Below are 14219 nucleotides of genomic sequence, written 5' to 3'. Positions count from 1 at the left end.
CATCAGAAGGATTAGAGTTGCATGAAGACAGATCTAAGCCTCAAAGACTGAAAGAAACACATCACACTGACCCTTGGATATAGAAACCTGGTTCTAGCATCACCCAATACTGCTTCAGGTGAGACTATATCCTGCACTACACAGGTTGTTTCCAAAAAGGCCAGTAGTGTAGGGTTTTTTGGTTGGCGCAGTTAAAGCTAAAACTGGGTCAAGCCCCATCAAGCCAAAAAATTTCGAACAACAAAGAAGGCACATTATTATTTGTTTGTGGTAATTGATAGGTTCAACAATATGTGCATTTTAATGCCTTCTGGAAATACCATCAAAGGACAAGAAGCAACAAACATGTTCTTTGAACAAGTTTGGGTGCACTTTTGGAAACAAACATGTTCTTTGAACAAACATCCAAGGTGGAAGATAAATTTTTGTTGCAATTGAACAAAGAAAGGTTATAAGATCCTAGTAACAAGATTGCAGCTTGGTCATAGGATTCTTTTGAGGTATTTGAGAAGGTGAGCAATAATTAGGACTTTGTTGTATAACCTTTTTGAGGAAACTAATGAGTGGGCCCTACCTACTACAGAGAACTTAGCACAAAAATATTCGTTAGAGTTGACACAAGGTATTGTTTTGAAAACTAATTCCAAAACTACTAGACAAGTGCAACATGATGTTTGGTAAATTGGGTTGAAAGGAGAACTAATCAAGGAAAAATGGTGCTTAAGTGATAAGGTAGAGAACATATTTTATCACCCTATTCAATAAAAACTTTTAGGGATGAAAGTCCTTCCTAAATTGGGAGATATGATATGGAAGGGATCATTATATAACTTGTCATATATCTTAGTATTTTCTAAGTGGAAAAGATGGAGGAATTGTCTTGTGGTGGCTATTGTAGTGGCAGGTCCCATTTTGGATATTTGGGGTTTGAAACCTTCCAAACCCATTTGGATGTGTCAAACAACACTTCTTGGGATAAAATTTTACATGCATCGCTTCAAAACCCTCCATGTTGTTCTACACACAAAGAAAAAATCACCTCAATTAAAGTTTGTATGTGGAGGTTGTGCCTCACACAAGTTGACCTGCCTTGTTGATCACCATGGTATTAAGTGGATGTCAAATTATACACCATTACTCACATGTGGGTATGTTCATGTGTTGAATTTCAAGAACATTTTAGAAGGTCCAAAAACCTAACACTACTTAAGAATTTAGGCATGCAAAAACCCTAAACCAAAGAAGCTATGAAAATATGTCAAATACTAAACCATCAAGAAGAGAGGGGGTTCCATTCTTTTAGCATTGTATTTTTTCCCGAGTTAAGCGAAACATCTAGGAGAAGGATTTGAGATTATAACAAGGGAGGAACAAGATTCTATAACAACCATTTAAGGCATATTAGCATAGGAAACTCCACAGTGAGTGGCCCTTTCTTTGTATTTACATTTTCATCACTACAGAAAAGAGAGTGGATCATAGTACAGACCGTGTAGCTAGGCTTCCTCTAGTATCAAGCTTCTTAGGATTCATATTGCGCTTAGTAGTATGGAAAGTGTGTTCATCTTCTTGTTCTTTCATTTTTTCAGTTTAGCTATTTTCATAAATTTGCGCATTAAGCTAGTGATAACAAATATGGAATCTAAGAAATAAATTGAGTAATAACAAATTTCAAAGTATTGCTAATTGTTTTGTGACAAATTGTTCCAATAAAATATTTATGACAATTTATAAACCAAAATTGATTTTAATAACCCCTTAAACTAATTAATAGTATATGTGTTTATTAACTTAATCACAAACAACTACATCTTAAACTACAAAAAAAAGAGTTGTATATTATATTAAAATTTCTTAATATAATTGCAAGAAATTAATATTATTAAGAAATGTAAATTTTAATTCGAAAACATAGGTTGAAATTGAAATTATTAGGTTTGTTTTAAAATATTTAACTTAAATTAATATTATTAATATTAAAACCAAATAAATTAAAAAATTGTACTCCAATTTTGTTTCTGAATTATTAGAAGAAATTTTCACAAATCACTAACACATCATTTTATTTAATTATTAATTTGTTCAAAAGCAATTGCATGTAATGAAAATGTGAGAGGCACTTTCATTCATATGTTTAAACATATAAGTATTATAAAAAAAACAATTAGATATTCATCCCCATGCCCTTCTCAATCATCTTCATGAAATCATGAGCAACATTCCATTTTTACTAATCTAAAAATGTCTTTCTCCCTCTTTACCTCCTCAAATTGTCCACTATTACACACATATCCATTCTTCCTCTTTTTTCATTATGACAACTCTAACATGGAAGTCATGGAAATCTTTAGGTGCAGTGGTGGTTTTCTCCCTAAGCAACATTTAATTAAATTTTTCCGCATAGAAAAGCAAACTTGCAAGTCCATTTCTCTTCATTTTCATGAACTTCACCCTCATATATTACCATCAAAGTTTATGGTTAATTATGAAAAATGACAACCTCATCGGATAAATTATTGTTTATAGATCATATCTTTTTTTATTATCATATCTTTTCTCTGGGCTTGTTATCTTAATCCCAATGCACGTTCTCTATTTAGTTTTCATTGGTGTTTTTTCCAAGTATTAGACACCTTTGTAAGCTTAACTTCAAATCATTCATTAATGGGGATGGCTCTAATTTTGTTGAAGATTTTGTTATTTCATTGTTATAAATATATAATATACTTTTACATGTCAGTTTTATATTTTATGGGATGGACCATGTCAAATGTTTTCTCCATATGTGATTTTGTTTGTAGTTTTACTTTAAAAAATAATTGGGTAATTATTAATTTCCTTTCTATATATATATATATATATATATATAATTGATTTTTTACCAACTTTAAAAAGTCAGAATAATAATGTTTCTATTAATATATACATTAGATTGAGAAGTACAAGGTAAAAATGGTATAAATTTGCATATATCAATAAATAATAATTTTTTTCTTTTATGGGATAAAGATCAAGTTTATTTGTTTTCCATAAAATTAAATTTTTCATTACATGCTATTTAAAAAAAATGCTATTAAAAGTAAAATCAAGTATTTCTTAGCAATGAAATTTTCATGAAATGAATATTGATTAAAACTTGTGTTTTTTTACATATACTAATTAAACTATTAAAGTTCACCAAAAATTTATTGGTTTTTATTGAATATTCTTTTTTTGGTCAAGTAAGAATGGAGATTTCTATTAACTGAAACAAGTACATTACATATTTTACATGGTAAACGAAACTTCCTTGTGTTTACAAAAAATGGTCCACATGACCTAACTGAAGCGGAATTGGCTTAAATCCTTTAAAACTTGGAACCATCACCACTATTGAGAGATAAGGCTAACATAGGTAATACACAAAATCCGACCTGCAGCCGATAAGGTCGAATTTCAAAATTATCACATTCGTGACCATAAATAAAAACGGTGGGTCCTCATTCCCGGTACAGTGCCCTCCCACTGCGCTCATCCAACCCCGATCACTGATCGGCCTGAGATCCTTTGTCCAACCCATTCAATGCTCAACGACTAATGTTGAATCGTATAATCGCATCTAACCCTTCACTTGCACAATCGACCCTCCACCATTGATCTACCCTTCATGGATCCTACGGTCCACGAAGATTTTGGGTGGACAAGTAGCTCGAGGATTACCCACCCAAAAAGTGGTATCCTCTTTCCTTCTCTCTGCTACGTGTCACTTGAAGAGTGGAAATGGAAGCCTTCCTCTCAATACCGGTTACCACTCAGATCCCTTCCGAAATACCACTTGTGGTACGAGAAACCCCTTCCTCGCAAATTAACTTGCTCATTATTCTGCTGAGCAATGACCATCAATCCAACCCATTGGGCGCTTCATGTTCCTTCCTCCCTACGCCATTGATCTTTTGTTTTTCGATGTATTTAGGCTTAAACCCCAGTTTCTCTACTTTTCACTGAATCACTGTGTCGCCATTGATCCATACAGTGATCAATGAATGGACAAACCTGCAACACTTCCAGAATCGGTCCTCACACCACTGTATCCTTGGTCTTCCTCCACTGATCTCAACCTTTCCCATTGCTCCATATCTTTGGTAGCCTGACAGAGACAATCCTCTAACAGTTTTCCTAGGGGTAACAACTCCCAGATGTGCCGGGTGTCCCTTTCCTTATTAATCCCTCCTTCGTTCGCCAAACGATCTGCTACCATGTTAGCTTTTCTTTTCACATGGGCAAAGAATACAGTTTTTAAGGTTTGCAGGTGGGAGTAGATATGGTGAAAGCCTTCCGAGAGCCTCCAGTTTTTCGACACTTTATCTGGTGATGTACCATTGCATATCTTCTTGGCCACTCTAATAATCAATTCTGAATCTACTTCAATGATGACATTATGTGAATCAGAATCCACCAATATTTCCAAGCATTGCTCTAGGGCCATGAGTTATGCCATGTTACTAGTGGCCTTCCCCAAGTGGCCATGAGAGATCTTATTTATTTTCCCCTGTTCATCTCTTATAACACCTCCAAAACCAGCTGACCCTAGGTTTCCCTTAGATGCTCCATCTATATTGACCTTTAAGAAACCATAAGGAGGAGGCTTCCAAATGTTTATATCTGAATTTATTTGGCTCACTCCCTTGATAGTGCCCTGTGGGCTTATGGACTGGAGACCCAAATGTAGTAGAATACTTGCATATTAGGGCAGAGGAGGGTCCTTAGGAAGTGTCCTCAACAAGCTATTGACTGTGTCTTTGAGCTGCCTTAAAATTTGGTTAATTATGTGTTGGGGCTTGCTTGCTTTGTTCTTGAAGATCTAACTATTACGCTCTTTCTAGACATTCTAGATGACAAAGCCTAGAACCAGGGTCTAGGCTCTATTAATAATTTCATTCCTTGAGATGTTTTTCCTCCAATTCTTCAAAGTGTTGGAGATGTTGAGTCTGTCCCTATCAGTGTGCCTAAAGATTGAGGCCACCCATTCCCACATGATGGAGGTGAAAGGGTAGAGGTTAAGAAGATGATCCATCATCTCCTCTTGTAAATCACAAAGTTAGCATTTGGATGGTCCAGTGAAGCCTTTCTTTAGGATATTCTCCCAAGTTAAGATTTTCCTTTGATGAACTAGCCAAATAAATAATTTTATCTTCATCCAGTGGGGGCTTTGCCAAAGATTCTTCCAAACTTGATCCAGATTGTGATAGTTAAATACTGTTACTACCTGTTTAGCTTCTTTGAGGTTAAAGTTTCCTTCGGTGTTCTTTCCCCATCTTAGTTGGTTAGGCAAGGAGGATACCAGAATCCTTCTATGCTTTAGATCCTGGGTAAGAGAGTCTGCCTGCGCCCTCAGAGGACTCTCTTCATTGTGGCTTAGATCCTTCCAAGTTCTCCATTTTCCATTGTTCCTTTCCTGGTCCCAGAAGTCTTTTACAGTAAGTAGACCTTTGTTGTCTGTGTCATTCTTGAGAGCTGCTAATCCATCCTTAAACAAGTTAGGTTCTTGCTGCCAGTTTTCCTCCCAAAAGCGTGTTAGGTTCCCAGCTCGAATTTCTGAGAAACTATGTTGCTGAACAATACTTTTATTTTCCTAGGCAAGGTTCCAAATGTGGGAGCCCTTAATGTTCCCTGACATTCTAATGTGATCTTTTTCCTGCCAATTCTTGGCATATTTTTGTTTCCAAAGCTTAGCCCAGGGAGTTTCCAATTCCTTGATCCATTTCCACCAGAGTTTAGCTCCCGAAACCTTGTTGATGATTTCAGGATCGTGAAGCCCCAAGCCACTGTGGCTCTTGGGTTTGTAGATGTTATCCTAGGCTACTAAAGCCTATTTCCTTTTCACTTCTCCTTTGCCCCATATAAAGTCACTTTGTATTCTCCTGATCTACTGCTTGACTCCTTTAGGAGCAGGAAGAGTTGAGAACATGAATATGGGAATGGCCTGCAGGACAACCTACATGAGCACAAGGCACCCTGCCAAGTTTAAAGACTGGCATGTCCATATTTGGATCTTGTCCTGCAGTTTATTTATAATTGGCTCCCACAATTCCTTGCTGAGAGGTTTATCTGTGAGAGGTATGCCCAGATACTTGGAAGGTAGTTGGTACCTTTGAAACCCAAGAATTCTGGTGATATTTCTTTGAATAGAAATATTAGTGTTAAAGAAAAAAAAATTTGATTTGTTGAGGCTTACCTCTGTGCCAACAGCCATATCAAAGTCATTCAAAATTTGTTTGATCGTTCTGGCTTCCCTAACTATGGGTAAGCCCTGCAGCATTGTGTCATCCACAAATTGTTGATGTGTGTTTTCCTTTCCATCCAAGGTGAGTTTGATGACCTGGATTCTTCCTTCAGCATTAGGTATTTTGATTGCTCTACCAAGCCCTTCCATCATGAGAACAAAGAGGAAGGGTGAGAGTGGATCTCCTTGTCTGAGACCTTTGGAGGGTGTGAAGAGCCTTGAAGGAGTGCCATTAAGCAGGATGGAGAAACTAGTCATAGTAACTAGTGCCATAACCCATCTTATCCAATTTTCATCGAAGCCATAGGCTTTTAGAACTGCCCTTATATAAGACCAGCTTAGCTTGTCATAATATTTCTCTATATCTAATTGAATGATCATACCAGCTTGTTTGTTGCTTTTGAGAGAGTCTACCACCTGAGGAGCTTGGATAATATTATTAAGGATTTGTCTTCCTTCCACATAGCACGTTTGCTCCTCTGAGATGAGAGCTGGTAAGAGTGGCTTGAGTCTATTGGCTATCACCTTGGAAATAATTTTATACACCACATTACATAGGTCTATGGATATGAATCCATCCGGAGTCATGGCATTTTCCTTTTTTGGTATCAAAGCTATGAAGGAAGCATTAAATGCATTCAGAACCATTTTGGATCTTCTTGAGTCTTCCACCACCTCAAAAACATCTTATTTGATTGTTTTCCAACATGTTTTGAAGAAGCCTACATTAAATCCATCCAGGCCTAGAGCTTTTCCATTTTGCATTTCATTGATCACCTCACTAAATTCCTCTTCTGACACTGACCTATTAAGATTGTGGTTATCTTCTTTGGTGACCAGTTGAGGGATGTACTGAGTGAAATGGTTGATGAAACTAGATTTGTCCTCTAGAGGCTCCTCTGCAATACTGAGGAAATGTTGTACAAGGAGAGATTCCATGTCTATGTGAGAGAAAAATTCTCTCCCCTGAGAGTCTTTGAGCTTTGTAATTCTGTTGTGTGCCCTGTGATCCATGATGGATTTGTGAAAGAACTTCGTGTTTCTTTCTCCCTCTCTAATCCACTGTATCCTTGACTTCTGTCTCCATAAGATCTCCTCTTACAAGCACTGATCTTCCCATTCTTCCTGCAAAGATTCAGCTAGCTTTTTCCACTCCTCGGTAAAGCCCTCTACAATGTTGATCCAATTGATTTCCTGGAGTTTCTGCTCAACTTCTCTTTTGAATTTGAAGATATTGCCAAATTCCTTTTTGTTCCAACCTTTAAGCTTGGATTTGATATGTTTAAGTTTCTTTTGGATCATGAACATTCTAGTGCCTTGAATGTTTAGATCCTCTTTCCACCATTTGTCAATATTACTATTGAATTCAGGGTGAGAGAGCTAGGCATTCTCAAACTTGAAAGGTCTGTTTCTTGGTGTACCCATGAAAGTGGCTTCCAGCTATACAGGCCAATGGTCTGAACCTCCAAAGGGAAGAATAGAAGCTGTCATGGCAGGGCCTTAGAGAAAGAGTTCCTCTAAGATAATAAATCTATCTAATTTAGAGGTGACTTGTGAAGCCCCTCCCCTCTTGTTGTTCCAGGTGAAGGTCCCATTTATTGTTTCCATGTCCACTAACCCCATGTTCATTATGAAGTTCTGGAAAGCCATGGAGTCTCTGCCTAGCTGCCTGATGCCCCCTTTTTTCTCTGTAAGAGATCTTATCATATTGAAATCTCCTGCAACAATCCAGGGCATATTAGGGTATCTTTCTCTTAGTTCCTCAAGGGAGGTAAGAAGCTTGAATTTGTCTTCTTTCTTTTGAGGGCCATAGACATCTGTGATCATGTATATCTCCTTATCCCCTAAAGGTTGACATACCAAAGAAAGATAGTTCCTAGATGCCTCAGCATCTAGGATTCCAATTTTTTGTGGATCCCAAAGTGTGAGAATCCCCCCCGCTGAGTTTTTTTTCTTTAAACTCTAGATACTCATACTTGATTAACCATTTATTATGTATTTCTCTAATCTTCTCCTTCGAACATTTTGTCTCCTAAATAAACACCATATCTGGTTTTTCTTCTTTTATTCTATTACTGAGATTTCTTTGTTTCCTTCTATTTCCTATGCCTCTGATATTCCAGGTTGTAAGCCTCATTGAGAAAGATTAGTAAAGGAGTAACTGGTAAGCTCTTTCATCTTACTTGAGTTAATTAATAGTTTCTCACATTTGTTCAGCAACTCCTTCTGTTTTTTCCTTCCTCCTTTCCTACCTGGGTTCTTTGGAGATTGTGCCTGTGTCTCCTCCATCATTTTGACCCCTCTATATTCCCGGATTTCATGATTTCTTTTGATTCCAGTTCCCTTTGATTTTGATATCCATAGGAAGAGTTGTTGAACCTTGTCATATTCCTCTTTTGGCAAGGGAGTCCACTCCTTTGGTCATTCCTTGTTCCAAATTTTTTTCTAGATATATATTTTCCCTATCTAGAATCTCCTGTAGTTCATGGTCCTCCGTTCCCGCCTCACTTGGAGTCATATCATGGTTCTTATTTATCTCCATCATGGTTTCTATGATATCTTCCATGCTTTCATCTCTTTCCTTCTCAGTGATAATGTTCTCCATTTCTTGGTTTGTTTCTTTGTTTCCTTCTTCTACTTCTAGGATTTTAAAGCTATTGTGGTTCGGTTGTTTTTCCTCACTGATCTTATTTTGCGGCCTCTTTCTGCCTTTCCCTTTGCCCCAACCTTGGTAGAACCCTCATGATTTTTATCCACTGTGGTTTTCACATTTCTCTCCATGTTTTTTTTTGGGCAGTCTCTATATAGATGCCCATGCTTATGCCATTTGCGGCATCTAAATGGGATGTGTTCATATTCCACCACCTGTACCCATTCTTCGTCATAAACTTCTAAAATTATCACGTCCGGAAGTGCTCCAAATAAGTTCATTTCCACACATATCCAGGCGAAGGAGCTGTATTTTCCTTTCAAAGTCGCATCTGAGATCTTTAGAAAATGCCCCAGCTTGTTGCCTATTGTTTTCAGAGATTCCAGTAGCCAATAATCCAGAGGAAGGGAGTATAGTCTGATCCATAACGGTACTGTCGTGGCGGAAAAAGTCGTTTGTGCGGACACAACGGACCTCCCTAGGAGTCTAAACTCTCTAGCGACAAACAAGACAAAATGGAGTGATCTTTCTCTAAATATACCTTTTACAACATGAAAACTACAAGTGTTTAGGCTTACCTTATTCCAAAACGCTATTGTTGTAGTCCGTCCTTGCCGATCCGGATGAGCTCCTCCTTCACATCAATTCCTGCAACCACAAACAATCAAACAATTACCGAGCACTTTCATTTCATATAATAAAACATATATTCAACATGTAGACCAAGGAACACATGAAATAACTCATTAACACAAGCTATTGAGAAAAATAAACCAGTTTGTATTAATAACGAAACAAAGAAACTCTTACAACCTGGCCTTGGTGTTGTGCAAGTTCCTCCCAGGGTCCATCAAGGGTTTTCCTCTACTTTGACAAAGCTCACCCACTTCCAAGTAGAATCAAGCAAAGACAATCTCTCCTCACAAGGTTCTAAATGGGAGACCTAAATCCTGCAGCATTTACCCAAAGAAAATGTATAGCTCCAACCTCTCCTCCTTCTGGCTCAATGTCTTTATTTATAGTGCTCTAAAGAGGTTATTCAGGTCCACCATCAATGGGATAATCCCCCTCTTTGGGTGGGATAGCTCCCTTATTGATGGGATAAGTTCCCCCTTAATAGAGATACATGAACCAACTGGAGGTGCATCCATTTCATCAAACCGACCTCTAGAAGGTTCTAGAAGTAACCACAAGTAACTTTTTTAATATGAAACTCGCGCATTTTGCCTTTTACAGAAGGACGCACCTGTCCCTTAACATACAGAGCGTCCAAGGATGCAGCTTTTGTGAACATCGTAAGCGTCCCCGCAGGTAAGGCTAGAGAGAACCTGCGTCCCCAGAGATAAACACATTTTTACAAGACTTTCTCTGTTCTTTGAGTTTGAGATGGATAACAGAGGCATAAGACTTGCCTAAGAGGGTAGCATGACTGTTGATTTGAGCCATACTAACTGTAAGTAGTCAAGGTGACATTTTTTAGTGTAACAGATTGCCCCCTAAAGTGCGAAGCCTGGAATAGATTAGGGTTTTGTAATTCTAGGAAGGGTGAAGCGCTTTATCATTTCAAGGATTGTCTTGTGGATGACCTGGTTGGAACCTGCAATTTTCAACACAAAATACATGTATAAGATTATATCATCACTGAGGTAGGCATTCCCATACTCAAATTCAAAACTTTAACTAATGGACTAACTATTCTGATACAGGAATGATCTTGCAGTACATCATTTTTATAGACTTTTGTAGACACGGTATGGACGCAGCCATCGGTTTATGATTAGTCTACATAGATAATGAATACAAAACTCCTCGCAACCTGGATGGTAGAAACTAGATCCAGGTTCTTCACTTCTACTTCCCGAATTGGTACGATTCTAACCATGTGATTAAATGATTTGATGTCGAACATGTTAGAAACCACTTGATTACCAGTCGATGATGTAAACTGTTAACAAGCGTGAGAGAGACCACCAATAATGTCAATGGTTCTCAAAGTACCAAGCACAACCCGTGAAATGTGAATAGATGTTTTGATGTCGAACACTTCACGGAATCCTTTGATCGAAAGTCAATGATGTAAACTGACGTCAAAGGCGAGAAACCTGCCATTGATGCATGCAGACTTCAAGGTACTGTCGATTCCTAAGTCATCTTTCCAGATAATGTGTCGATGTCAATAGAAAGCGACCCGTTGCAGGCAAGCCTGCAACACGAAATCATTGTTCAAGTTGAAGAAATGTTGTTGTAAGGACTGACTCAGGGATGGTCAAATGGATGATAAGTATTTTGCAGATGAAAGTTTTGCTTGCAGACCTCTTGAACACATAACGACACGACAGATGGTTTGGTGACGAATAACTCAAAGTTAATCCCGGAACCCTGTTAAAGACTTTCAAAGTGATTTGGTCAACTGTGAGGTAAAAGATTTCCCAACCCAGGTGAATGAAAAGTGTCGTGTTCAAGAGTGGTAATAAAGTTTCTTTTGAGACAAAAGGTAACAAATAGGCTCATTCTTCTCTCTTTTCCCCCACCATTTCTGGCAAGTACCTCTTTATTTTTAACAAGCTTGAGGAGGATAACATATGCTTGATTATAAGCTCATCCTTCGGACGAGTCCAACCTAGTTTAAATTCGAACCCTAGGAAGGAGTGGTTCATTCCTGTTTGTAATTGAACAGGTCCTCTACTGTAAAAGTTTAACGTGCCCAGTATAGGAGAAACTCGGCGTTTTTCAATTTTAGAGAGTCTGAAAAACTTAAGGAAACTCCACGTTGAACTTTTTCGTAAATTTGTGTCCCTCAAGCCCGAAAAAGTATAAAATAATACCTGGGGGAACCGCTTGATCTTGCGACCAAGGAGTACTTTCATAATAGTGTCGTCGACCTGAAAAGTAAAAAGCGATCAAGGACACGTCGTTTTATTTCCTTATCGAGTTTGAAACGACAAAAACCCGACAATCTTTTCCTGATTTTACGGTCGGAAAAGAGCTAAAAGGGGACCGTCTTTTAATTCTGTTTTAACGAGTGTAAAGGAAACGCTCGGCGATCTTTTCATGTTTTAGGAGTCAGAAAAGGGCTTAAAAGATGACTCTGATGTTTCACTTTTTCGTAAGTTTTAAAGAGTTCGAAAAAGGGATAAAAAAATGTACTCATGGTTTTCACTTTTTCGTAAGTTTTAATGAGTTCGAAAAAATGATAAAAAATGTACTCATATGGCCGACTTTCAATTTAATTTATGAGCAGGAAAAGACGGAAAGAACTCGGCATTTTCATTTGTTTTACGAGAAAGAAAAATAGCAAAATAATCTCGAGATTTTCATGAGTTTAACGAGTCTTGAAAATAACTGAAATTGACTCGAGATAGGTTTCATTTTTACAGAAGCTTGAAACAGAGAAAAACTATGCTTCAAAGTAGTTTCATTTTTTCACAAGCTTGAAACAGAGATAAAACTGTGCTTGATGCCCCCTAAGCATAACTGTTAGAGCGCATGCCCCCCCAGCCTCATTTCATTCAACCAGTTGGATGAAATGAAGGTTGAGTTACGAGATCACTTGAAAGACTCGACCTACAACTATAAGAAAATTACGCAAAACTAAAATAACTAACCTAAATACTTAACATTTATGAGATCTAGTCAATCTCTCGATTCAAGTAGAGGAGGATTTGTTTCATTTTTTAACGAGCTTGACACAGGAAAAGAACCATGCTCGGGTTCGGTTTCATTTTTACGCAATATTGAAACGAAAAACTATGCTTGTTATAAGTTCACATGCCCCCAGCATAATGATGCAAATCAAGGTACATGCCCCCCAAGCTTCATTGCATTCAATGAGGTGGATGGAATGAAGCTTTACTTTCAAAATCTTGGAAAGACTCATGGGAGTTGTTTCATTTTTTAGTGAGCTTGACACAAGACGAGGAACTATGCTCATAACTACTTTCTACAATCTACCTAACAAAAAACTTTATTCTAAAAACCTTGATTCATTTTTTAACGAGCTTGACACAAGACAAGGAACTATGCTCTAAAATCCTTGATTCATTTTTTAACGAGCTTGACACAAGACAAGGAACTATGCTCATGACTACTCTCTACAATCTACCTACTTAACCTACCCTTGTTTCATTTTTTAACGAGCTTGACACAAGACAAGGAACTATGCTCAAAAAGTTCGCATGCCCCCGGGATAATGATGCGAAGCGAGGTACATGCCCCCCAGGCTTCATTGCATTCAACCGGCTGGATGAAATGAAGGTTTACTTTCAATAATCAACTTGAAAAGGGAGTTGTTTCATTTTTAAGGAGGTTGACACAAGAAAAGAACTATCCTCATACCTGATTCATTTTTTAACGAGGTTGACTCAGTAACAGGAACTGTCCTCATACCTGATTCATTTTTTAACGAGGTTGACTCAGTAACAGGAACTGTCCTCAAAAGCCTATTGTCTACAATCTACCTACATATTCTAAAATCTAGCTGATTCATTTTTTAATGAGGTTGACTCAGTAAAAGAACTATCCTCATAACCACTGATTCATTTTTTAACGAGGTTGACACAGTAAAAGGAACTATCCTCATAACATCCAGTTTCATTTTTTAATGAGGTTGAGACGGGAACAAACTATCCTCACACACACTGATTCATTTTTTAATGAGGTTGACACAGTAAAAGGAACTTTCCTCACACACACTGATTCATTTTTTAACGAGGTTGACACAGTAAAAGGAACTTTCCTCACACACACTGATTCATTTTTTAACGAGGTTGACCCAGTAAAAGGAACTTTCCTCACACACACTGATTCATTTTTTAACGAGGTTGACACAGTAAAAGGAACTTTCCTCACACTAGCATGTTTCATTTTTTAACGAGGTTGATACAGGAAAAAACCATCCTCGCGACATTGATCATGGCTTCCAACTGGAAGAAAGATATGTCAATGGACACACCTTGATCATGGCTTCCAAGAGGTCTTCATCAGAAGGAAGAATAGTTCTCTGGAAGGAATCCATGTCAAGGGACTCGAAAGGGATAAGAACATCGTGTCCAAGTAATCCCATAGAGTTTTCCATGTCAATTACCGGATCTAAATCAAAGGAAGATGAGCAAACAGTGAGAGGCTCACTTACACCAGTAACTGAATACATGGGACCAGTTGCCACATAATTAACCCGTGGTAGGGTAGATACCACTTTAGAATCATGAACATTTAGGGGTGTCATAGTATTGGTAGTTGAGACAAGACTAGGGAACGAAAGCTGGTCTACAGTCACAATATTGCCATTGTGAGGGAAAGACATCACGC

General features: G+C 37.8%; 1 pseudogene; it reads right to left on the bottom strand.

The window, feature by feature from the left end:
• Positions 1 to 4237, bottom strand: part of LOC149209066 (trifunctional UDP-glucose 4,6-dehydratase/UDP-4-keto-6-deoxy-D-glucose 3,5-epimerase/UDP-4-keto-L-rhamnose-reductase RHM1 pseudogene) — a 46416-nt pseudogene extending 42179 nt beyond the window's left edge.
• Between the last annotated feature and the right edge of the window lie 9982 nt (positions 4238 to 14219).

The sequence above is a fragment of the Pinus tabuliformis genome, chromosome 1_2, assembly GCF_031772625.1.
Source record: "Pinus tabuliformis cultivar Carrire ecotype Pingquan chromosome 1_2, CPIR1, whole genome shotgun sequence".
In the NCBI taxonomy this organism is placed as follows: Eukaryota; Viridiplantae; Streptophyta; class Pinopsida; order Pinales; family Pinaceae; genus Pinus; species Pinus tabuliformis.
Note: the sequence above shows the minus strand (reverse complement) of the source record. Positions and strands in the feature narration are given on the sequence as shown.